This window comes from Phyllobates terribilis, unplaced genomic scaffold, assembly GCF_046119375.1.
Source record: "Phyllobates terribilis strain yellow unplaced genomic scaffold, ASM4611937v1 Scaffold_3__8_contigs__length_932513732, whole genome shotgun sequence".
NCBI classification, from domain to species: domain Eukaryota; kingdom Metazoa; phylum Chordata; class Amphibia; order Anura; family Dendrobatidae; genus Phyllobates; species Phyllobates terribilis.
The window spans coordinates 445,197,650-445,223,295 of record NW_027362763.1 but is presented as its reverse complement, the minus strand read 5'-3'; the positions used below and the strand labels follow the sequence as shown (position 1 = coordinate 445,223,295).

The 25,646-nt window shown below is 46.9% G+C and overlaps 1 pseudogene; it reads right to left on the bottom strand.

Moving 5' to 3' along the window:
- Positions 1-4,084: 4,084 nt before the first annotated feature.
- The window catches only part of LOC141258560 (uncharacterized), a 113,005-nt pseudogene continuing 91,443 nt past the window's right edge, over positions 4,085-25,646 (bottom strand).

Here is a 25,646-nt window from a genome sequence, read left to right as displayed (position 1 = left end):
CTCATAGTGACAGCCCCGTGTGTAATATTGCCAAGGGATCAGGACTGGCCAAATTGCTTCAAAAATGCAGTGCCATCATTTGGGATGAATGCACCATGTCACACAAAAGGGCTCTGGAAGCAGTGGCCAGACTGCTGCAAGACCTGCTTAACAACAAATATATCATGGAAGGAGTAGTTGTTGTTTTGGCAGGTGACTTCCGCCAAACACTACCTGTTATTCCAAGATCAGCCCCTGCAGACGAACTGAATGCCTGTCTCAAAGCATCATACCTTTGGAGAAAAGTAAAGAAAATGTCACTGAACACAAACATGAGCGACTACATGACAGGCGATGTTTCTGCTGGACTGTTTTCGAGCCAGCTGTTGACTATTGGAGATGGCAAGGAACCAGTAAACTCAACCACTGGACAGATCACCTTCCCAAGCAACTTTTGTTGTGACTTCCATTGAGGAGTTGAAAGCAAAGGTTTTTCCAAACATTCAACTCCACTTCAAAAATTCTGGCTGGCTGTGTGAAAGGGTTATTTTAGCTTCCAAAAATGACAGCGTCAATCTTCAAATTCTAAATCTCCTTCCAGGTGTGTGCACAACCTACAAGTCAGTGGATACAGTAATAGACCCTGCTCAAGCATTATTTTATCCAACTGAGTTCCTCAATTCCTTGGAGCCACAAGGACTTCCTCCTCACAAACTCTTTCTAAAACCTGGAGCACCTATTCTGCTATTGAGAAATTTGGATCCACCAAAGCTGTGTAATGGAACAAGACTCTTGATTAAGAACCTGTTTCCACATGTAATTGAGGCAACCATTTTGACAGGATGTGCCACAGGAGAAGATGTTTTCATTCCAACAATTCCTCTCATTCCATCTGATTTGCCTTTTGAATTTAAACGCCACCAGTTTCCTGTTTGACTGGCATTTGCTATGTCCATCAACAAGGCTCAGGGACAGTCCATGAAAGTAGTTGGAATCGATTTACAATCTCCATGCTTTTCTCATGGTCAACTTTATGTGGCCTGTTCAAGAGTTGGAACAGCCAAAAATCTGTTTGTGTTTGCACCTGAAGGAGGAACTAAGAATGTCGTTTATCAAAAGGCTCTCTAATAAGGAGTAGAAGATTACTTCACATTACTTGGCCAATTTAGTTAAATCTGTGTGGAATATCTCTGGTGTTGAAATATATGTTGTGAAATGCTTCTATTAGCTTAGTTTTTGCCTTTTAATAATTACATTTCTATCTATTTGTTTTGTGGTTTTTGTGTGGAGAATAAATTTTTGCTAACACATTATATTTTGCTAACAGCAGTTATTAACCCGGGTGAATCCGGGAAGTACAGCTAGTGTTTAATATTTGCCAAATACCAGAATAATGAGAGAGAATGTTTAAGGCATTTTTATTACTAACTGCAAAGTCAAAAGTTTACATACATTTCATTAGTATTTGGTACCATTGCCCTGAATGACTTGGGTCAAACGTTTTGGATATCCTTCCACAAGCTTCTCACAATCATTGGAATTTGGGCCCATTTCTCCTGACAAAACTGGTGTAACTGATCCAGATTTGTAGGTCGCCTTGCTCGCATCAACCTTTTCAGCGTTGCCCATAAATTTTCAATGGGATTGAGATTAGGGCTTTGTGACGGCCACTCCAAAATATTGACTTTGTTATTCTTAAGCCACTTTGTTACCATTTTGGCAGTATACTTCGGGTCACTGTCCATTTGGAAGACCCATTTCCGCCCAAGCTTTAAATTCCTGGCTGATGTCTTGAGATGTTGTTTCAGTATTGCCATATAATCTTCTTTCCTCATGATGCCATCTATTTTTTGAAGTGCAACTGAAGTTGCAGTCTGCAACTGAAACAAGTGATATTACTCTCCGGGAACTTTAACGCTGGCATAAATGGAATGGTGCTATTGCAATAGTTGAGTATCCACGGTTTTTATTTTTATTAGGGCCTTAAATTGATTAAGCTTGTGTTGTCCATTAGTGGACAACACTTTAAAGGGAATCTGTCAGTAAATATTTGCTGTCTCATCTGAGAGCAGCAATATGTAGGCAAAGAGACCCTGAATACAATGATGTATCACGTAGCTTACTGGGTGCAACCGTTCCGCTGCATTTAGAGTTTTTAAATATAGTAATGCAGCAGAGCTGAGAAAGCTAGCCCTGCCCACAGCAGGCTCTGTATGCACATTGTCTATTGACAGTGTGCTGCTTATCACAGAAGGAAGTGGAGTCGGACTAGCATGCACGTGCTTCTATAGTTGCTCTAGTTCAGGCAATGATAATCACAAGGTGATAAAACTTTCATTGTAAATAAACAACAACACACTGCCTGACATGTGACACATTGTTGAAATCTGTGTTTTAACCCCAACCTCATTCCGTCTTCAGATTACTTAACAAAACCTGCTGACAGATTCCCTTTAATTGTGTGCTAGGCATGAAGATGATTTCCAATTTTTATCTGTGCTCTTAGCCTGTAGGATTAAGACTGTCACTTGTGACAAGCAAAACCAGTATAATTTTATGCACATTTGTTAGATAACGAACTATACGTTTGTTAGTTATAAGGTGATTGGTATGTAATAGGTATAAGCGGTTTACAAAATACATTAGTAGTTATACTCCATTTATTTTCCATTATTCTTGTAAAATAACGGACATTGGTTATGTAAACATTTCATTTGGATTAATTATTTTATATGTAATGAACCAGTACTTCAGACTTTTCACTGAAAACATATAATTGACTTAAGCCTTTTAGAACAAGCATCAGATAACACAAATGCTTCAGTTTTACAATGATAATATTCTAAATCCTACATTCTTTCAGAGGCAGAAGGGACGGTAATTCTCTAGAGGCTATTGATTTTGGATTAGGCCAAAAGATAGATTTCTATTGATTGAGGTGAAACTGACCTTAGATATAAATTTCTCTGCAGTTCAACAGGCAACAGTCTCCGAAAGAAATTGCAAATCAGATAAGTCTGTAAAAAAGACCATTATTTTTGTACTCTTAAAAGAAAAGAAATTAATAACACAAGGAGAATGAAAAGGAGAAAAAAAAAAGAAAAAAAAAAGACTTGCTGAGAATTTAAAATAGAATTGGCTGCTTTAGTAAGATCCATTTAACTTTCATGCAATACTTTTTAAATTTAGCATTGTCAATGACTTATAAATGACTGTTAATGAAAATCTGCAGTAGTTAGACTTTTGCGTCTTTCAATGAAAAGGAAGTGACAGAAGATTTTAACTTCAATATGAAAGAAAGCATATCCAGAAGAGAAAGCTTTCAAAGCTAAAAATCAAAGGGGGCAAACCAAAGATCGAAAAGACCGTTCTAACAACCACACAATCTCCAAGGGACCAGTCGAACATCTCCAAGTAGAAAAGGCACCTTGCACCCCGGTTGAATTACTTAATACCTAGTCATATAAGAGGTTGGATCTGTTTGACATCGCCCATCTTTCTTTAATTTTGTTTTTGAAGGACAATAATAAAAAAATGATTTGTGCTGTCAATTAGTGCATTTGGAATGGGATGTTGTGGAGTCCTCATCAGTGGCCAGCTTCAGGTTAAAGCAGGAACTCAAAAGCAGAATTAAAAGCAACACTGCTATTGGTAACTCAATCAGTGCAGTTTTTGTGGCCAAGGTCTTGTGCACATGACTGTATTTTCGGGCCGAGTGCGATCCGACAAAACATTGGATCGCACTCAGACCAGTGTTATTCTATGGGGTCATGCACATGTCCAATTTTTTCCTCAGACAGAGCCGGTCCAGGTAAAAAAAAATTGCAGCATGCCTGAGTTTCATGGGATATTAGGATTGCACTCAGTCATACATTTCAATGAGTGCATGGAAACCATCAGACTGCACTTGGATCACATCCGAGTGCAGTTCGATTTCCATGGACTGACAAAATGGAGAAGATCGAGAATTTTTTTTCTCCATTTTCTTCTCATCTGAGAAAATCAGAACACGCTGTGATGACACTCTGCCCAAACTATGATAATCATAATTGATCCGATTCTCTCAGATGAGAAAATATATGTTGGTGTGACCATAGATTAAGAGTTAGTGAAGAACTGGTTTGGACTTCATAGTCACAAGTCCTGCACTTAATAGTTGAAGGTACGAGTAGTCTAAGTCTCGTAAGTCTAGAGACTATGAATAAATTATAGAGGATGTAAGAGAGGAATTTTCCTGATACTATCACTCCAACTGCCAACATCAATCAATCTGCCTTTTCCTGTAGTATGGAGATACTATTGTAAGTCTTGGAGGAACTGAGATATGGAATATGTTGGTGCCAATGAAGAAGAATTTCTGTGAGGAGTTCTAGTGCCATAGGGTGATGAATGAATAGAATGCTGATGCTGGGGCAAATGGGGGAGAGGTTGGTAGGAGGACAATGTAGCTGCCATTAGGATAAAGGGTGGTAATAGGGACAATGCTGTTGTTACTGTAGTAGTGGTGAGAAGGTGGGAATTGCTGCTGTCAGCAGTGCTGAACTGTAATATTTGCTTGGCATTGCTGGAGGGTATTTTGTGCTGCACTGTGGTATTTACTTGGCTCTGCTGCTGGGGAGTATTTTGTGCTGCACTGTGGTATTTACTTGGCTCTGCTGCTGGGGAGTATTTTGTGCTGCAGTATGATATTTGTTTGGTGCTACCTCGTGATATTTGTTGTTATTGAGGGTTACATTGGATGCTACATGATGGTATTTGGTGTTCTGCGGAGGATTATGTAAATTGATGATGCCCCAGAATCACTATGGTTTAATTAATGAAGTCCACTAAGAAAGTTCCAGACACCCTTCTTTAGATCATACTGTGGTAGATCAGCTCACTCGGCTATGCATTGAGGTATAAACGGAACATTGTCTCTTAAATTTTCATTTGGTTTATTTGAGCAGCATAAACCAATGTAAAGTTCATGAAAAGAAACACAGCCCATCTGGCCTAGCAGCAAGAAAAGAGTCCAGCAAAGTCCTTGCACTGGCTGGGGTCCGGTCTCTCCGGGTTAGCAAAAAAAAAAGCACATGGTTCAAGGTTAGCAGGAACAAACACACGCTCCTCTCTCTGGAGCTGGCTTTCAGATACTGATCACCTCCTGAGTCAAAAGGCTGGCGTTTTATAGCCCCTAAACCACGCCCTGGAGTGGAGATAGGGTGGATAGCTTCCCTCCCAGAACTTATTTATCCACCTGTAAAGCATTCCCTTGTAACTCTGGCTATAAATCCTCTCTGCACCTAATGTGCAGGATAAACCTCCATGTTTTACATCACTAAGGCAAAAAGTCTCAGAGACACGTATCTACCCACCAATATTCTGCCAGTGACTTTGTCACATATACCCCACCTCTACCAAAAACCGGGGGATTGGGCACCTTCAGACACAAGACAGGGAATTCTAGAGAGGGCATCAGCATTTCCATGTAGTTTCCTGGACCTGTGCTCTACATGAAAATTAAAGTCTTATAGTGCTAGGAACCACCTAAACTTCCAGCCTAGTAGCTAGTATCTCAGTGTATCTACTGCTCATTTTATGGCTAGACACTCTTTTTCTACTATCGCGTAGTTTTTCTCGCAGGACGACAGCTTTCGGCTCAGATAGAGAATGGGATGTTCTTCCCCATTTATCTCTTGAGAGAGTACGGCTCCTCTGAAGCGTCTGTCTGGACCACAAACTCTTTCTCAAAGTCTGGTTCTGGTGCAACCAGGACCGGCTGCTTACACAGTGCTAGCTTCAATCGTTGGAATGCCGTCTCTGTTTCCTCCGTTCATTTCACCATCGTTGATATGGTGCCTTTAAGGAGATCTGTGAGTGGCGTGGCCATCATGGCAAAATTTGGGATAAACAACCGGTAATATACCACCATTCCCAGGAACGCTCGCACTTGCTTTTTGGAGAGCGGTTGCGGGCAGTTCTGGATTGCCTCCACTTTATTGACTTGTGGCTTTATCTCACCTCTCCCGACTACATAGCCCAAGTACTTGGCTTCTTCTTTTCCAAAGGCGCATTTTTTCAGATTTATTGTAAATCCCACCTTCCTTAGAGCATCCAGAATTGCCTGTACCTTAGGTAGATGATTAGCCCAGCCTGGGCTAAATATCGCAATGTCGTGAAGGTAAGCTGCGGCATACTTCTTATGTGGGGCTAGGATCCAATCCATAGCCCTCTGGAAGGTGGCTGGGGCCCTCTGCAGTCCGAACGGCATCCGAGTGTATTGGAAACATCCATCAGGTGTTGAGAAAGCCGTCTTCTCCTTGGCCGTCCGGGACATGAGGATCTGCCAGTAGCCCTTCGTCAGTTCGAGGGTGGTGATATACCTCGCATGTCCAAGCCTCTCGATGAGTTCATCGATACGGGGCATTGAGTATGCGTCACACTTGGACACCTCATTCAGCCGGCGGTAGTCGTTACAAAACCTCTACTCCCCTTTGTTAGCAAGTCATGCTCTACCACCTGAGTATGCCCGGCAACTCTGAGAACAGGTCACAATTCCGCTGCAGCAGTTCTCAACATTATTGCTTCTGGGCTGGCGATAGAGTCTCTGCTATCGTGACCTCTTCCAACTTGCCTCCAGGAGCGGCTCCCAGGCAAGGAGCTTCCACAGGTCCCCGGGCTCACCACGACTTGAGCAGGTTTACTTGGTATACTTGATGCGTCTTTTTTCAGCCAGGTTGGTGGACTTTATAATTTACTTCACTGATTTTCTCCACCACCTCGTACGGGCCTTGCCATTTGGCCAGGAACTTGCTCTCAATGGTAGGGATTGTTACGGGTCCGGGAAGTGGAACCTCTGAGCTGCAATACTAGGGGGAAGTCCTTGTAAGGAAGCGGGTGACTCCCAGGGAGGGCAAGCAGGTAGTCACAGCAAGTGACGGGGACAGTCTCTGGGTAGACAGGCAGGTGGTCACGGCAAGTGATGGGGGCAGTCTCTGGGTAGATAGGCAGGTGGTCACGGCAAGTGACCGGGGCAGTCTCTGGGTAGATAGGCAGGTGGTCACGGCAAGTGACCGGGGCAGTCTCTGGGTAGATAGGCAGGTGGTCACGGCAAGTGACCGGGGCAGTCTCTGGGTAGACAGGCGAGGCGGGTACCTGACACGTAGCTGGCGGGCGCTCCCAGGTGAGCGGCCAGACTGAGACAGCAGGAAACAGTCAGGTAACTGGTGGACGCTCCCAGGTGAGCAGTCTGACAGACGAGGCAGGAGACAGGCAGGTGACTGGTGGGCGCTTCCAGGTGAGCAGTCAGCAGACAAGGCAGGTAACAGGCAAGTAACTGGTGTACACTCCTAGGTGAGCGGTCTGACAGACGAGGCAGGTAACAGGCAGGTAACTGAAGGACGCTCCCAGGTGAGCGGACTGGCAGACAAGGCAGGTAAGTAGAAGATGCTCCCAGGTGAGCGGTCAGACGGACTAGGCAAGTAACAGGCTGGCATGCAGGACGGGAAGTCAGGCTAGCAGCGGAACCTGAGGGCTGAAGCACAGGTGAGACACAGTGCAAACAACATAGCTTGGGCACCTCCATTTTGGAGGAGGTGCCTTATAAATGGGAGGTCCTCCGGCAATTGGCCGGGGACTCCTTAGGACGGCGCGCGCGGTCCCTTTAAGAGCGGGGGAGCGCACGCGCGCGTGCCCTAAGCACACTGCCGGGGAAGGAGCGCGTGCCGGAAGCAGCGGGGAGAGAAGCGCTGGAGGACGCCGCGCCAGGAGTGGGGAGGTGAGAGGGACGGCGTCTCTGCCTAGCACGGGGCAGAGACGCCGATGCTACAGTACCCCCCCCCTTTAGGCCCCCTCTTTTTTTGGCCAGAAAGAAATTTTTCAAGGAGAAGCGGGGCGTTGATGTTCTCCCTGGGCTCCCAAGTTCTCTCCTCAGGACCAAACCCCCTCCAATCTACCAGAAAAAAGGTCTTTCCTCTTACCCTCTTGGAGGCCAGAATACTCTCTACCTCAAAGACGTCATCAGCGGAAACCGGAGCAGGAGGGGCACCTGGATTATTGGAAAAAGAGTTAAAGACAACGGGTTTGAGGAGAGACACATGGAAGGAGTTAGGAATCCGTAAGGTGGCCGGGAGTTTTAGTTTGTAGGCCACCGGATTTATTTGCCTGAGGGTTTCGAATGGGCCGATGAAGCGAGGACCTAACTTGTAGGAGGGTATCTTGAGCCGTACATGTTTGGAGGAGAGCCAAACCTTGTCTCCCGGACGGAATTGAGGCCGATCCAGACGTCTCTTATCAGCATATCTCTTCATCCGCTCGGAGGACAGAAGAAGTGCGGATCTAGTACTCTCCCAAATGGTAGAAAACTCGCTGACAAGAGACTGCGCGGCAGGGTTGTCCACAGAGGCGGAGACGGGAAACGGAATCCGGGGGTGCTGGCCAAAGACAACAAAGAACGGGGATTTGGAAGAGGACTCGCTCTCGTGGTTATTGTAAGAGAACTCGGCCCAAGGGAGGAGGTCCACCCAATCAGAATGGTGGGCATTAACAAAGTGCCGGAGATAGCTGGTAAGGATCTGATTGATCCGCTCCACTTGACCATTGGACTGAGGGTGGTAAGCGGAGGAGAAGTCCAGGGTGACGTCCAGCAGTTTACATGTGGCTCTCCAGAAGCGCGAGGTGAACTGAACTCCTCAATCCGACACGATGTGGAGGGGTAGGCCATGAAGACGGAAGATATGGCGGATAAAGTCCTTAGCCAGCTCAGGTGCAGATGGAAGACCAGGCAGGGGAATGAAGTGGGCCATTTTAGAAAAGCGGTCAGCGACCACCCAAATGACAGTACACCCGGCAGAGACAGGAAGATCGGTAATGAAGTCCATAGCGATGTGTTGCCACAGGGAAACAGGTATGGGAAGCGGCAGGAGATGACCAGCTGGTAAGTGTTTGGGAACCTTGTTGCGGCCACAAGATGAACATGCAGAGACAAAGTCTACCACATCCTTACGCAGGGTAGGCCACCAGTAATGCCGGGAAATGAGTAGGAAGGTCTTTTTTTGGCCGGCATGGCCAGCAAGTTTAGAAGAATGACCCCAGTGAAGAACCTTCTCACGGTCAGGAGGCACCACGAACGTCTTGCCGGGTGGAAGACGAGTCAAATCCAGGGGGGCCACATTCATCACCTTGGAGGGGTCGATAATGTGCATAGGCTCCTCCTCTTGGTCGGAGGACAGGAAGGATCGGGACAAGGCATCAGCTTTGACATTCTTGTCCGCCGGGCGGAAATGAAGGATGAAATCGAAGCGGGCAAAAAACAAAGACCACCGGGCCTGACGTGGATTAAGTCTCTGGGCATTTTGGAGATATGCCAGGTTTTTGTGATCCGTGTAGATGATCACCGGGTATAGAGCCCCTTCAAGCAGGTAACGCCACTCCTCCAGCGCCAATTTAACAGCTAACAGTTCTCGGTCTCCAATGGAGTAATTGCGCTCAGAGGAGGAGAAGATTTTAGAGAAGAAGCCGCAGGTTACCATTCTCCCGGAAGAAGACTTTTGGGTGAGCACCGCTCCGGCTCCAGAGGCGGAAGCATCAACCTCCAGGTAGAACTGTTTGTTGCAGTCCGGACGGTGCAGCACAGGGGCAGAGGAGAAGGCTTGCTTCAGGGAAAGGAAGGCCTCCTCAGCTTCGGGTGGCCATACCTTGGGATTTGCTCCCTTACGGGTGAGCGCAGATATGGGCGCAGTCCGAGACGAGAAGTGAGGAATGAAGAGACGATAGTAATTAGCGAAGCCCAGGAATCGCTGTATCGCCTTCAAGCCCTCCGGACGGGGCCACTTTAGGACAGCAGGGAGCTTCTCAGGATCCATTCGCAAACCCGTCTGGGAGATAACATAGCCCAGGAATGGAAGAGAGGTCTGCTCAAAAAGGCACTTCTCGTATTTAGCATAGAGGTGGTTCTGCCTGAGCCTCAGCAGGACCTGACGAACATCCCTCCGGTGTGAGGGAAGATCCGGAGAGAAGACCAAGATGTCGTCCAGGTATACCACCACGCAGGAGTAAAGAAGGTCACGGAAGATGTCGTTGACCAGTTCTTGGAAGACGGCGGGAGCATTGCAGAGACCGAAGGGCATCACACGGTACTCATAGTGTCCGTCACGGGTATTAAATGCCGTTTTCCACTCGTCTCCCTGACGGATACGGACCAGGTTATACGCTCCACGTAGATCCAGCTTGGAAAAGATCCTGGCGCCTTTAAGGCGATCAAATAACTCGGAGATGAGCGGAAGGGGGTATTTATTTTTAACCGTGATCTGATTGAGTCCTCTAAAGTCAATACAGGGGCGTAGCGAGCCATCCTTTTTTTTGACAAAGAAGAATCCGGCTCCAGCCGGGGAAGTAGACTTCCGGATGAATCCCCTGGCCAGATTCTCCTCTATGTACTCAGACATGGCCCGGGTTTCGGCCGCAGACAACGGATAAATACGCCCACGGGGTGGAGTGGCGCCAGGAACCAGGTCAATCGGGCAATCATATGGCCTATGAGGCGGCAATGTCTCTGCTTCCTTCTTACCAAAGACATCAGCAAAGGTCCAGTAAGGAGCCGGAAGACCGGGTAAATTAGCTGGGGTAGGTGGAGGACGAACCGGACGAACCGGAACCAGGCAGGTCTTATGGCAGTCCGGCCCCCACCGGAGTACTTCACCGGAATGCCAGTTCAACACGGGTTCGTGTGTTTGGAGCCAAGGTAGACCTAGCAATAGGGAGTGGGAGAGTCCGGGCAACACATGGAAGGAGATTACCTCAGAGTGCAGCATTCCCACCTGCAGGGTTATGGGTTCTGTGGCGAGCAGGATGGTCACCGGAAGGAGTCTTCCATCCACTGAGGCGACAGACAAGGGTTCAGCCAGAGACTTGGTGGGAATACGGTATTTCTCAACCAGGGACTGAGAGATGAGGTTTCCAGCGGATCCAGAATCCAGGTGGGCGAGTTCAAAGTGACGGGTCTCTCCCCAGGAGATAGATACAGACAAAGTCAGGGTTGGAGAGGATTTATTTTTGTCTAGGGCAACCTCTCCGAGCGGTCCTAGACACTGGAGTTTCCCGGCCTCTCCGGGCAGGAACGAATCAAGTGCTCCTTACTGCCACAATAGAAGCAGCTCCCCTCGGCTCGGCAAGACTCTTGGCGAGATTTGACCATCTTGGTCTGGTCGACCTGCATGGGCTCGGGTGAGTGTGCCCGGGGAGTGACAGAAGAGGAGACAGGTTTCTGGAAAGTAGGAGCTAGGCGGGGAAACCTTCTCTCACGGGTGGTCTCTTTGGTGCGTTCTTGAAACCGGATGTCAATCCGGGTAGCCAACGACACCAGGTCATCCAGGGTGGTAGGAATATCCCGACCGGCGAGCTCATCTTTAATCCGACCGGAAAGGCCCTCCCAGAAGACGGACACCAGGGCCTCATTATCCCAGGCAAGCTCAGAAGCGAGGGTGCGGAACCGTATGGCATATTGGCCCACGGTGAGACTCCCTTGACGGAGACGTAGCAAAGAGGAGGCAGATGAATTCTTTCGTCCCGGTTCATCGAAGACTCTCCGGAAAGCAATGAGGAAAGACGACAGGTCGGACACCAGAGGATCCCCTCTCTCCCACAGGGGGTTAAGCCATGCCAGTGCCTCCCCAGTGAGATGGGACAAGATGAAGGCCACTTTGGCCCGGTCGGAGACAAACTGGTGAGTCAAGAGTTCAAAGTGCAGGGTGCACTGGTTTATGAAGCCCCGAGCTTGAGCGGGGTCGCCTCCGAAGCGAGGAGGTGCAGACAGCCGGGGTCCGGGACAGGATGCCATGGTATTGGTGGGCAACGGTGCAGCCGGGGTGCGACTCGTGACACTAGCGGTGGTTGCTGGTGGAGCAGACAGTGTGTCCAGGCGGGAGTTGACATTCTGCAGGTGGTTCAGGATGGACTCCTGCTGGGATCTCTGATGGGAGAGTTCATGGTATAGGTCAGAGAGCGAGGGAGCTTGGGTGCCACCGGGTTCCATGGCCCGAGCTAACTGTTACGGGCCCGAGCTAACTGTTACGGGTCCGGGAAGTGGAACCTCTGAGCTGCAATACTAGGGGGAAGTCCTTGTAAGGAAGCGGGTGACTCCCAGGGAGGGCAAGCAGGTAGTCACAGCAAGTGACGGGGACAGTCTCTGGGTAGACAGGCAGGTGGTCACGGCAAGTGATGGGGGCAGTCTCTGGGTAGATAGGCAGGTGGTCACGGCAAGTGACCGGGGCAGTCTCTGGGTAGATAGGCAGGTGGTCACGGCAAGTGACCGGGGCAGTCTCTGGGTAGATAGGCAGGTGGTCACGGCAAGTGACCGGGGCAGTCTCTGGGTAGACAGGCGAGGCGGGTACCTGACAGGTAGCTGGCGGGCGCTCCCAGGTGAGCGGCCAGACTGAGACAGCAGGAAACAGTCAGGTAACTGGTGGATGCTCCCAGGTGAGCAGTCTGACAGACGAGGCAGGAGACAGGCAGGTGACTGGTGGGCGCTTCCAGGTGAGCAGTCAGCAGACAAGGCAGGTAACAGGCAAGTAACTGGTGTACGCTCCCAGGTGAGCAGTCTGACAGACGAGGCAGGTAACAGGCAGGTAACTGAAGGACGCTCCCAGGTGAGCGGACTGGCAGACAAGGCAGGTAAGTAGAAGATGCTCCCAGGTGAGCGGTCAGACGGACTAGGCAAGTAACAGGCTGGCATGCAGGACGGGAAGTCAGGCTAGCAGCGGAACCTGAGGGCTGAAGCACAGGTGAGACACAGTGCAAACAACATAGCTCGGGCACCTCCATTTTGGAGGAGGTGCCTTATAAATGGGAGGTCCTCCGGCAATTGGCCGGGGACTCCTTAGGACGGCGCGCGCGGTCCCTTTAAGAGTGGGGGAGCGAGCACGCGCGCGCGTGCCCTAAGCACACTGCCGGGGAAGGAGCGCGTGCCGGAAGCAGCGGGGAGAGAAGCGCTGGAGGACGCCGCGCCAGGAGTGGGGAGGTGAGAGGGACGGCGTCTCTGCCTAGCACGGGGCAGAGACGCCGATGCTACAGGGATTAGGATCAAAACATGGTCCCCAGGCTGCAACTGCCTCGGGCTCGCAGATAGGTTATAGACCCTTGCCTGGGCCTCCTGCGCCTGGATGAGATGCACCTTCATGATAGGCATCACTTTCACCATTCTTTGCTGCATCTGGGCTTCCCAGGTTTCCTTAGCGATACCCAGGAGCCCTCACGGATGTTGTCCATACAGTAACTCAAATGGAGAAAAGCCAGTGGAGGCTTGAGGAACCTTCCTTATTGAGAAAAGCAGGAACGGCAGCAGGTAGTCCCAGTCACGTCCATCCTTTTCTACGACATTCTTGAGCATTGCTTTTAGGGTTTTATTAAAGCGCTCTACTAGGCCGTCTGTCTGCAGATGGTAAACGGAGGGTCGCAGCTGGGTAATCTGGAGGACCCTACACAGCTCCTTCATCACCTTGCTCATGAACCGGATCCCTTGATCAGTTAGTATCTCCTTCAGCAGACCGGTCCTGGCAAATATATGGACAAGTTCCCTGGCAATGCACTTACTTGATGAGTTCCTTAGCGGTACCGCTTCTGGATACCGGGTCGCATAGTCCATGACCACCAGAATGTATTGGTGGCCCCGGGCTGAATTGGCTAAAGGCCCTACTAGGTCCATAATAATTTTCTCAAAGGGGACATCTATCACCGGTAGTGGACCTAAGGGACTATGGAAATGGAAGGTGGGCGCGGTTATCTGGCAGGTGGGGCAGGATCTACAATAGTCTAAGATTTCCAGATGCTGACCACCTCCTGAGTCAAAAGGCTGGAGTGGAGATAGGGTGGATAGCTTCCCTCCCAGCACTTAGCTATCCACCTGTAAAGCATGCCTTTGTAACTCTGACTATTAACCCTCTCTGCACCTATTGTGCAGGAGAAATCTCCATGTTTTACATCACTGAAGCAAAAAGTCTCTCCCCTCCAGTATTCTGCCAGTGACTTTGTCACAATACCTACATTATATTCTTGATATTTAATATAAAATTGTGCTTCTTACTCAGCTCTAAACATTTCATTGGTAACAAGTTTCAAAGATATATTTGCTCAGTGGCATAGTTATGGCACGGTATAGTTATGCAATGAATAGCTTTGTTTTCTCAGGCAACATTCTCTAATTATGAGGGAGTGCAAGTTTTACATCAATTAATTTAATCAGCTCACACCAATGTTTTGTTAGAACTCTACTACGCTGTAAGAAAGTGACTGCATGTGAAACAGCTGTTGACAGCACTTTGTCTTTGTTCCACCATACACTTTTTGATGCAAAATCTGCATTCTCTTTAATATATTCACACATTCTTCAATTTCTGATTTGTTACTTTTGTACTCTAGCTCCCTTGCAATTATCTGTATATAGACAAAACAACATGCTATTTAGAAGTTTGTTAATGAGAACAGCCTTAATGCTTAAACAAACAGTAAATATGTATAATTAGAAAGAAACTGAAAAAAAATTGATGGATAATTTCATGAAATTAAACTAATCAAATCCATGTTTTTTACTGTAATTTATACCTTATATTTTCTTTAGCCTTTTTATTTACAGTACCTCTCTTTCTGCATTACATATTTTATAATAAACCAGACATTATTACACATAAGACTCCTACATACTTAATTTTCCATTTCTTCTATAGAGGGGTAGATTATCACATTAAAGGGGTGGTCCAAAGTTCAAAATAATTTTCATCCTAAATCCCTATCTATTTAGTGAAATAATCTAAACTATTTTCAGATACTTGAATTAAAAATTCCCTTTTCTTCCCTAATTACACTATCTAACTGCTTTTCTTTTTTTATTCACTTTCTTTTTAACGACACTTCATTTGAGAATCCTAGTGCATGCTGGGATACTCAAAGAAAGCGTCATCAGGGGGAAGAGTCTATCAGAATACCCGGCGTGCAAAGACCGGTGATGTCAATTGCGTGCGGGGTGGTGGGGGGCGCTTATCTCTGTTACCAGCTCGTTACTAATGATCTGAGCTGGCACTGATGATGCTTTATTTCAGGGAGAGGGTAGGGGTTACTTCAGCCTGATGATGCTTTGCTTGAGAATCCCAGCATGCACTGGGATTCTAAAACAAAGTGCAATCAAAAAGGAATTGAAAAAAAAGAAAAGCAGTTAATGTAGTTAGGGAAGGATAGGGAATTTTTAATTCAAGCATATTACAAAATAGTTTTAATTATGGCACTAAATAGATAGGGATTTATGATGAAAATTACTTTGGACTTTGAACCACCTCTTTAATCCCTTCACGACCTTCGACATAGCCATGCGTTCAGGTAACTAGGTACTTACCAACCTTGAACATATGGATATATCATGGCAATCGCTGTGTGCGCGCTATTGCCGCCAGGTGTCAGCTGATTCTGACAGCTGACACCAGGTACTCAGTGCCAGGAGCAGTGACGCACTGCTTCTGGCACTTTAACATTATAAATGCTGTGATCTAAATCAATAACAGCATTTACAACGCAGGCAGAGGGAGGAAACCCCTCTGCCCTTGGAACGGCACCCCTGCGACATCATTGTGGGGGCCAGATCATTGTTATGGTGACCCGATGTCGTCATGACAACATCCGGGTCATCAGAGCTAGCAAACTTGCGAGATCATGCTCAGTGCATGATGTAGCAAGTTTATCTGTCATGCAGCGCTGACAGTTTGTAAAGCAAAGCAATGCTCCTTCATTCCTATGCTATACAAGCAATGAGCCTGCAAAAAGTGAAAGTCCCATAGTGGGAAAAAGTGAAAAAAAGTGAAATAAAAGTAGCGATGAGCGAAGATGCTCGCCACTGCTTGGTACTCGCCCGAGCATCTCACTGCTTGAGATGCTCGGCGCTCTGCGACTATTTCCTGGTTGCTCAGGTGGGAGCTCAGGTCCCCTCCCTGCATGTTTGGCGCTCTTTAGAGAGCCAATGAACAAGCAGGGATTGCCTGCCACACACTGTAATGCTATAGCCATGTTGGTTGTGGCATTACAGTGATTGGATGGCCGCACAGCGTTATCAGGTCTATATAAGACCTGGAGACGCCATGCTCGTCACAGTCTACCCCGGAAACAGGCAGTGTAGAGAGAGATGCTGCTGAGTTAGGGAGGGATTTGCTTGTTTATTAGTTAGTGTAGGTATACCACAGCGTCTATATATATCCATCTGAACTAATAGTCCTTCTGAGGACTAATCCAGCTGCATCTGTTCAGTGGTGACAGCAGGAGTTAGGCAGGCAGGCAGGCAGTGTATGTGGCAAACTGCAGTGCATATAGCAAGAGGGTCTATTGAATGTCCTGTTAGTCTAGGTATTCCACAACATAAATATATATATATATATATATATATATATATGAGAGCTATTCAGGCACGCTGTGTATGTGGCAGACTGTAATGCATACAGCACAAGAGGCTCCATTCCAGTTCTGTCTGCTGCTGCTGCTGCTGTTACAGATATTTCTAGAAATAGCTGCAGGTATCAGGGGCCAGGAATATTTTTTTTTATCTTAATCCTATAAAAGCAATCCAGAGAACAGCATTTTTCTGCTCCATTTGCTTGTTGCCACTGCAGAATTCAGCCAGATCCTTTTCATATTACAGCGATAAAAATCGAGAAATTTGTAGTGAATGTGGAAAATATTGGCCTTCATTTGTTCTGAAATTGTGCCACAATAAACACTCTCATCTTCTCACTCAACCTTCCTGTCCCCATTAATAGGGGACCGCAGAACACGACTATTGAATACAGAACAGTGTGAAAAGGTTATTGATTGGATAGCAGATAATGCTTCCAGTCACTTAGCCACCACCACCCTGTCTTCCACAAGGTCAAGTCACAGTAGCCGTGAGTCTGGACTGCATATTCCTCACCCTAATCCTCATTCCTCCCACCATGCCGAGTGCCCTGAGACAACTAATCCCACATTTGGACACTCCGAAGAGCTGTTAACTTTTCCATTTATAGATTCGGGCCTCTCGCCTGGTCCACTTGAAGTGGGGCAAGAGGAGATTGCATGTAGCGATGTCCAAATATTTGAGCAGCCACGGTCACATAAAGGCGACGGTGGGAAACTGTCACAAGAGGTGGATGATGATGAGACACAATTGCAGAAAGTCAGGAGGAGGACCAGGGTATGGAAGTGGAAGATGAGGTGGTGGATGATGAAGTCACTGACCCAACCTGGCAAGGTTACATGCAGAGCGCGGACAGAAGCACAAAGGGGGAGGGAGGTATAGCATCACAACAGGCAAGAACAAGCAGTGTGGTGTCCACAGACAGAAGGCGGGAAACTATTCCCCGTAATATCAACACAACGGAAGTTGCCAGTACAACTGTTAGGTCTTCCCGAGTCTGCTTGTTTTTTAAAGACTCTGCTGTTAACCCCAAAAAGGCCATTTGCACCACCTGCCAGGCCAGCATCAGCAGGGATAGCAAAACTACCAGGCTGACCACCACCAGCATGATCAGGCACATGGCAGCAAAGCACCCTACTAAGTGGGCTGAACCCCAGGGTCCAGCAACAGTGTCTGTGGGTGACACCACTGCTTGATCGTCTGTTGTGCGTGCTCGCCAATCCCCTGTTCATGGTGTATGCCAAGATGCCTCCCGCCCTGCACCTGTCGCTGAACACTCTCAACTATCTCCATCAGCAAAGCACTTCCACATCCTTATCCCAACTCAGCGTTCAGTTGTCCCTACGCCAGTCCTTGTAATGCAAGCGCAAATACGCAGCTAACGCCCTGCAGGACACACTATTAAATTCACACATTTTGCGAATGCTTGTGCTCAAAATGTTGCCTTTTAGGCTCGTGGAGACGGAAGCTTTCTGCAACCTGATGGCGGCGACCGTCCCTCTGTACTCGGTTCCCAGCCGCCACTATTTCTCCCGATGTGCTGTCCCCGCATTACACTAGCATGTGTCCCACAACATTCGCCATGCCCTCAACAATGCAGTTACTGAGAAAATCCACCTAACTATGGACACATGAACAAGTGCTTGTGGGCAGGGAAGGTACATCTCACTGACGGCACACTGGGTTAACATAATGGAAGCCGGGACCCAGTCGGACCTTGGGACGGAACACGTCCTCCCGATGCCGAGGATTGTGGGCCCTGGGTCAATCTGGGTTGCCCCCACATTCTACAGCTCCTGCACCTCCTCCTTCTCCTTCTCCTCTTCAGCATCCATCTCCGAAATGACCACATCAGTCGCAAGCTAGAAGCATTGCTGCACTGCCTCGGCCAAGCGGCATCAGGCTGTGCTGAAGTTAATATGCTTAGGTGACAAACCACACAACGCTGAAAAGTTGTGGACAGCTCTGAAAGAGCAGGCAGATCTGAGGCTGACACCGCTGAACCTACAGCCAGGCATGGTCCTGTGTGATAATGGCCGTAATCTGGTGGCGGCTCTGAGGCGAGGTGAGCTCACACATTTATCATGCCTGGCCCATTTGCTTAACCTCGTGGTTCAGCCGTTTCTCAAAACCTACCCGGATCTGCTGGATCTGCTTGTCAAAGTACGCCCCCTGTGTGCCCATTTTAGAAAGTCAGCTACAGCTTCTGCTGCCCTTGCTGTGCTTCAGCAGCATTTGCAGCTTCAAGCTCACCGACTGGTGTGTGATGTCCCCACGTGTTGGAACTATACATTGTAGATGTTGGGAAGGATTTGTGAGCAGAAGGGGGCAGTTGTTGACTACCTGCATCAACAAGGTTGTCGGTATTCAGGTCAGACTCCACATATAAAACCTCAGGAGTGGACATGGATGTCAGACATCTGTATCATCCTCCAAAACTTTGATAACTTCACCAAGAAGGTGAGCTGCGATGACGCCATAATTAGCGTCACCATTCCGCTTCCCTGTCTTCTGAAATGCTCTCTGCTCTTAATTAAAGAGGATGCATTGCAGGCGGAGCACGAAGAGAAGGAGCAAGGAGCTATACAGGGTGATTACACACAGCCCAGCCTCATCTCATCCCAATGTGGATTGGGTGAAAATAAGGAAGAGGAGGAAGTACAGGAGCTAGTTTCCTTCACTATAGACGGTACTACCTGCACAACTGTCATACCGTCTGTTCAGCATGGATGACCTGAGGACAGGGAGGAGGAGAAAGAGGAGGAAGATGAGGAGGCGAGCACCGTCAGTCGTCCTCTTGGGGAGGACACAGAAGTCTTGCCTCTTTGCAGTCTGGCACACATGGCTGAGTTTATGTTACGCTGCCTTTCCCATGACCCTCGCAGTGTCCAAATTTTGGGTGACAGTCATTACTGGTTGATGACGCTTGTAGACCCACATTACAGGGAGAACTTTCTGTCTCTTATTCCCTTGCAGGACAGGCCTAATAAAATGATGTAGTATGAGAAGACCCTTGTTGCGGAATTATTAAAAAAATTGCCATCTGAAAACTCTGGCAGCAGAGGTCACAGTTTTTTGGACAACCAAGGAGTACTGGCAAGAGAGTCACAAATGCAATGCAGCAGAGGCAGGGCAACACTGTCAAAGTTCTGGAACAGTTTTCTCAGACTCTCCCATCGCACAGGCCCTAAGGCGCAGGGTACTCTCACAAGGAGTGCAAAGCTTCGGAAGATGGTGAGGGAGTACCTTGCCAACCTTACCAACATCCTCTGTGATTCCTCTGTGCCTTATAATTATTGGGTATCCAAGTTGGACACGTGACATGAACTGGCTCTCTATGCCTTGGAGGTCCTGGCCTGACCTGCCGCTAGCGTTTTGTCAGAGCGGGTTTTTAGTGCCGCCGGTGGAATCATAACCGACAGGCACATCTGCCTGTAAACTGAAAATGCTGACAGGCTGACTCTTATAAAAATGAACAAGGGCTGGATTGGGCCACAGTTCTCAACACCACTGAATGATAGCAGCGTAACATAAACTCAAATACAGTGTTTTTTGGGGAGAGGTCTAACTCTATTCCCATGCACCTCTGTCTTCACACCCAGACATGGGTATACGCTTCCTAATTTTGTCTGTTTGCTCTTGTCCCCTTCCTTCTCCGCATCCTCATCCTCCACCACCATATCACCACCATATATACCATATCAACATATCTACGTTCCCCCAAATTTTTTCAGCCGTTGCTTCACTGCATAGGCAAACAGTATTTGAGACACACTTCCTAATAATGGGAACATTGTTTTTAGGAGGCTCTCTGACCTCTACGTCTCTTGGAAGGGTCATTAGAGTTCCTCCAAATTTTTGGCAGCCTTCGCAGTCACTGGATATGCAATAGCAGTATTGGTGACCCACTAGTTAATAATAGGAACAACAAAGCATAGCCGGCTGATGGCTCTCTAACAATATCGAAGGCTGACTGCTGGCCCTTTAAGAATAGTAAGGGCCGCCCGATGGCTCTATAAAAATAGACTTTGTGACTTTCAGAGTCCCTCCATCATAAATGAAACAGGATGTGTCTGATGATGTGTCACACACCGCATGGCCAGATAAGGTTGTAAAATCTTAAAATGACATTTCCCGGTGAATCCATTTGTCTTAAAAAATAACGTAAAAAAAATACACAGTAGGATCTTTCTTTAATATAAAAACCAGAGTCACCAATGTAACCTCAATGTAATCACATTGTTCAGCTCCTGCACCTCCTCCTCCAGGTCGGCCTCCATCTCCGAAATGACCACATCAGTCACAAGCTGAAAGCACTGCAGCACTGCCTTGGCCAAGCGGCAACAGGCTGTGGTGAAGATAACATGCTTAATGCTTAGGTGACAAACCACCCACCGCTGCAGAGTTGTTGAAAGCTGTAACACAGCAGCCTGATCTGTGGCTCTCACTGCTGAACATACAGCCAGGCATGGTCGTGTGTGACAATGGGCAGAACCTGGTGACGGATAAATGACAGCCAGAGTAGATACGGTTTCCCAAAAGTCAGTCTTTTCACCAAGCTAAAAAATATGTCTGTGGTGAAATACAACTCACCGTCAAGTTGTGGACTGGCTCCATACCGTCCCTGGCCATATTCACTTGTCTACGTGTTTGTGGTTAGGCGGTCCTTCCCAAGCAGCTTTAGAGGACTTCCTGGGAGAAATGACAGCTGGAGTAGATACAGTTTCCCAAGTCCTTTCACCAAGCTAAAGAACATGGCTGTGGTGAAATACAACTCTCAGCAAAAAAAGCTGTATACTGGCTCCGTACCGCCCCTGGCCACATTCACTTGGTTAGGCGGTACTTCCCAGTAAGTCCACTGGGGAGGGCACGGGTAATGTTGTAGGACCCGTGCTTGTGGAAGGCGGCAACAACACTGGGAGAAATAGTGGCGGCTGGGGACTGAGTATGGACACCCGGCCGGCCGCCGGCATGAGGTTGTGAAAAGCTTTTGCTAAACGATCCTAAAAGGACACATTTCAAGTGCAAGCAGCTTTAGAGCACTTCCTGGGAGAAATGACAGCTGGGTAGATATGGTTTCCCAAGTCCTTTCACCAAGCTAAAGAATATGGCTGTGGTGAAATACAACTCAGCAAAAAAAGCTGTGGACTGGCTCCATACAGTCCCTGGCCACATTCACCTGTCCACGTGTTTGTGGTTATGTGGTCCTTCCCAGTAAGTGCACTGGGGAGGGCACGGGTAATGTTGTGGGACCCGTGCTTGTGGAAGGTGGAGACGATACTGGGAGAAATAGTGGCGGCTGGGGACCGAGTATGGACACCCGGCCGCTGCTGCCATAAGGTTGTGGACAGCTTTTGCCTCCACGAGCCTAAAAGACCACATTTCAAGTGCAAGCAGCTGTCAAAAATTTGGCAGTATAGTATTGCAGCCTGTGGGTGGGTGGCTGGCTGAATACTTGCACTTGCATTCCAAGGTATAGGGTAGGGACAACTGAATGCTGCACTGGGACAAGGACATGGATGGTGATTGTTGCAAGTCTGCAATGACAGGTGCATGGCGGGAGGCATCTTCGTATGCACCAAGGATCACTTATGATGGGCACACTTTTAGGCAGTGACCTGGGAGTCAGAGATGCTTCCAGGGGTCTTCCCCATGCTGTTCCCATGTCTTTTCAGCAATGAATGCATGGGTCTGATGATGTGTCACACACCACATGGCCAGATAAGGTTGTGAAATGTTAAAATTACATTTCCCAGTGAATACATTTATCTTGGTTGAAAGCAATGCAAAAGTGCAAAAACGCATCAAAAACGCTACGTGTGAACATAGCCCAAAGTGTGGAGGAGCATTTCTGTTTTTGGCTATTTATTTTGCCTTATATACAGTACAAGTCATTACCCTGGAAAGGATGTTCCTTAATATATTTCCCAGGAAAATCCATTTTGGATTTGTTTTTGTATGTTTTATTGTGAGCCCGTAAAAGTGGCGTAATAGCTCTGACAACATTGTTGACAGCAGTGACCTGGGAGTCATAAATGCTTGCAGGGGTCTTCCCCATGCTGTTCCCATGTCATTTGAGCACTGCTCCCATCGATTTGGGCAATTTTTAGTCCCTCTGCAGAAAGCCGGGGAGAGCCGCCGGAAAAATGCTCGAGTTTCCCATAGAATTACATTGGGCTCATTACTCGGTCCGAGCACTCGAGCATTCCAATTTGCTCGACTCGAACAACGAGTACCCGAGCATTTTAGTGCTCGCTCATCACTAAATAAAATGTAAAAATATAGAAAAATAAATAATAATATATATATATATATATATATATATATATATGTATATTTATATATATATATTGTACTCATAATTAAATATTTTTATGGAAAAAAAATACACATATTTGGTAACGGCATATCCGTAACGGCCCGATCTATAAAACTGTCCCATTCGTTAACCCCTTAAGTGAACACCGTAAACAAAAAAAAAGAAGCAAAAACAATGCTTTTTCATCATACCGCTGAACCAAAAGTGGAATAAAACGCAATGAAAAAGATGAATGTAAATAAAAATGATATCAATTAAAATTTCATCTTGTCCAGTAAAAAATAAGTTGCCATACAGCTCCATCAGTGGAAAAACAAAAAGGTTATAGCTCTCAATGAAGCGAAGCAAAAATAATAATTTTTTCTTTAAAATAGTTTTTATTGTGTAAAAGCGCCAAAAAATTAAAAAACGATATAAATGTGGTATCGCTGTAATAGTACTAACATGAAGAATAAAGCTGCTTTATCAATTTTACCACATGCGGAATGGCATAAAAAAAAACAAAAATACAATTCCTTTATTGCTGGTTTTTGTTCATTCTGCCTCCCAAGAATAGAAAGTGATCAAAAAATGTCATGTGCCTGAAAATGCTACCAATAAAAACGTCAACTTGTCCCTCAAAAACAAGCCCTCACATGACTCTGTCGTCAAAAATATGGAAAAATTATAGCTCTCAAAATATGGTGGTGCAAAAACTAGCGTCTTTTAGTGTGTGACAGCAGCCAAACATAAAGACCCAATATAAATCCTGTATCACCATAATCGTAGCGACCCAAAGAATTAAGTAGTCTAATCAGTTATACCGCATGAGGCACAGCGTAAAAAAAAATTAAATCCAGTTCTTCACCTGCTGTTGATTTGTTCATTCTGCCTCCCAAAGATCGCAGTAAGGCTTGGCTCACATTTATCCTGCGCTTTACGCTGAGAGGTTACACTGGGGTTTCCGTGTAAGACTATGTGCCCACGATGCGTTTTTAATGCGTTTCCGCAGCGTTTTTGCAGCTGTGGAAACGCTGCAGAAACGCACTAAAAACGCATGGTAGAAGGGCAGCAATGTTCCCCAATGATAATCCGCATGTGCTGTGCACATGCTGCGGAAGTTTCTTCTGCGGATTATCATTGCGGAAAAAAAAGCAGCACTACCAATTATTTTGCGGAAGCGCTGCGTTTTTGCCGCCATTGACTTGCATTAGAGCGCGCCAATTCCGCAAGACTGCATCTGTACTTGCGTAATTTGCACGTTATAATGTGCGTATAGTACCCGGGTGTGGAGGACAGGAGGCTCTCCTCCACACCCAGGTACCATAGAACCTAAGAAAAAAGAATAAAATAAAAAATAAAGATTATATTCACATTCTGGCGGCCCGCGCTGCACTCCTTCTCCTTTGCCGGCACATTGCGTTGGACTGTAGGACCTGCGGTGACGTCACAGTCATGTGACGGTAGGTCCTTCAGTACAGGGCATCACGATATCCCGGCAGCCAGGAACGAGCGCAGCAGCACACCCCGGGCCATTGGAAGGTAAGTATAGGTTTATTTTTTTATTTTTAACCATTCTAAAGGTCACACTATATAAATCTATGCTGTTTGCATGGATTTATATAGTGTGACCTAGTTGTCAAGCACTTTCCAAGTGATGCTAAAATCGCCTGGAAAGCGCTTGTCAAGCCGTATGCGGAAATGCAAGTGAAGATCCGCTTCATTTCCGCATGTCCCTGGCATGAAAAACGCATGTACAATCCGCATGCGTTTTTTTCTGCCAGGGAGATGCAGAAACGCTCAGGAAAAAATCCTGAGCATTTCTGCATCGTGGGCACATAGCCTAAATCTCTGAAATACATGATTCAGATGGACCCCCTGGAAGATTCCCCATAACGAGGCACTGTGGACGCCGTCTGGTCTTTGATCAAGCAGTGTCTATCTTTTTAGGCATGCATAAAAGCTCCGTTGGCCATAGTTTTATGCATCGCTGGAAAAAATGGACACCGCTGAACAAAGGCCAAACAGAGTCCAGAGTAACTCTGCTTCCTCATTATAGTGATTGAATCACTCAGGGTTTTCATTTGAATCACTTTACTCAGAGATTTAGATGGAAACCCTGATGTAAGTGGCCAGCTTAGAACACAGGATAAATGTGATCCAAAATGTTATGCAAAATGTTTCCAATAAAAACTTCAACTCAAGCCACAAAAAAAAAGACCCCACTCAGATCTGTCATCTGTTATCAGAAATATAGGGGGCTTTCATGTTACTAGTAGCACAAAAGCTCTGGAAAAGCAAAATGGCTCCTTGCCCTCCAAAAGATATTCAGCAAAGTCTGCGCTCCCAAATCCAAATGCCCCCTCCATTTTGAGCCCCAGTGTGCCTAAACCACAGTTAGCTTCCACATGTTTGGCATTTCTGTAGCGATGAGAGCCCACCTAATCTACTGGTGCATGTCTCCAGAAGCATGAGCTGGGCACTAGTGATGAGCGAGCATGCTCGCCACTGCTCGGTACTTGCCCTAGCATCTCTCCCTGCATGTTTGGCGCTATTTAGAGCACCAATCATGCAGGGATTTTCTGCCACTCACTGTAATGTCACAGCCATGGTGGTTGTGGCATTACAGTGATTGCCCAAATCGATGGGAACAGTGCTCACAGTGAAACATGAAAAGCCGGCAATTCATGAGTGGCATACATCGGTACCCGACAATTTAGAACAGAAAGAATAGAGCATCACACATAGATTAGTTAGATAGAAACATGTCAGTCACATATATAATAAGTACAGTGACAGTGTTGGTTACTGTACTTGTCATGTAGTGTTAAAATAAACAATTTATTAAAAAAAATAATAGTGTTTTCATGCACCTGTCTCTTTAAAAAAGCCGGCCGGCAATTCATCAGTGGCATACACCGGTACCCGACAATTTAGAGCAGAAAGAATAGAGCATCACACATAGAT